Raw genomic sequence first — 1,575 nt, forward strand, 5'->3', positions numbered from 1 at the left:
TACACTGTGTGTGAAATACATATTGGTTTACAGAGAAAAAAGTATTATATGTGCCGATGTAAAGTTTGTGTTGGGAATACTCAGTGGGGTCTGTAGAATCCTATACATGGTGTTATGGGGGACTCTGGTCTAAATACCCAGCAACACGTTCTACTCCACCCACTCCATAATGATGGGTAAAAACAATCGATACAGTTACAGTACATATCGGGATATTATTTTTGACGATATGTCATAACATTGTGACAATAACGCAATCTTATTTTTGCGCCAAAACTAGTACTTTTCCTTTGTATCTTGTTCTCCACCTTTTTATGTAGGGAGTCTGATCGAAACTAATTTTCTCATGGCCTTCACTTGTCCCTCTGCAGCAGACATATGGTGAACAATACGTTTGGAATTAAAAACATGAGCTGGCACACACCCAGAAAGATTCGTTTGTGTGGAGGTGCTGACTAACGGCGAATAAACTATCAAAATAAAGAGAGTCGCACACTCCATATATAAACTCCCAGTAATTTATTGGGTATTAACCAACGTTTCGGCATCACTGTGCCTTCTTCAGGGTAATGTCATGAATACTTGAACCAGGTTATGAAGACAAACAGGGCAATTAGTGCAACCAATGACAATAGTGAGGGGTGTGTCATAACGATTAAATCATTTAGAATTAATTAGTGAAACTGTTAAAAAAAACAATAGTTTATGGCATATTAAATATATTTGGCTGTTGTTATCATATAGAAACATAATTTAATATTGTGCATAATATTAGCATCAAGATACATTATTGTTTAATTCAATTTCACATATTTAATTGTTTCGTATTTCATTTCATATTTGTTACATGTAATCTTTTGGTTCAATCTCAATGCATAAAAGCATCATCAACATGGGTAACATATTAGGGGTATGCTAATAAGCTGTAGAAAGAATATATCAATTTCTAAGACTTGTTCATAAAAGGAATAATTATTCATAAGAAGGGCCTGAGAGCAAAGTCAATATTCAGACCACTAGGGGTCAAAATTTAGATAGAATACCCAGTAAGCCGCCCGTTGTAGTAGTAGGATCTCGATGTTACCTCCTCTCCTTGGTAGAGCAACATGCTCAATGCCTGTGTATTTGAGGGGGAGATTGGATGGGTAGCTTCAACAAAGTGAGCTGCTACTGGATAGGCAATGTTCTTACACCTGATTGAGCTGCAGTGTTCAGCTATGCATTGTTTTAATTGTCTTAATAGTTTGTTCTACGTAGGCTTTTTCACATGAACAGGTGATGAGATAGATTACTCCCTTGGTCTTGCATGAGAAGACACCCCTAACAGGGATTTTTCAACCGGTATGTGGGTGTCTGAAGAAGTGGGCTGGGTGGGCTCACGGGGTATGTCAGATCTCACCAAGCTATCTCTAATATTGCGACCACACTTATAGACCACCAGTGGGGGTTCCTTGAAGAGGTGTGCAATTTTTTTGTTGTCTGATTGCAGAATATGCCAGTGCTTTTTCAGGACTGCCATCATTTTCTCCGAACCCTTGGTGTACTTAGTGCAAAAGACGGTTGCTTTGTTTTTCC

Source organism: Oncorhynchus mykiss, chromosome 6 (genome assembly GCF_057628025.1).
Source record: "Oncorhynchus mykiss isolate SJ-2025 chromosome 6, ASM5762802v1, whole genome shotgun sequence".
Taxonomy (NCBI): Eukaryota; Metazoa; Chordata; class Actinopteri; order Salmoniformes; family Salmonidae; genus Oncorhynchus; species Oncorhynchus mykiss.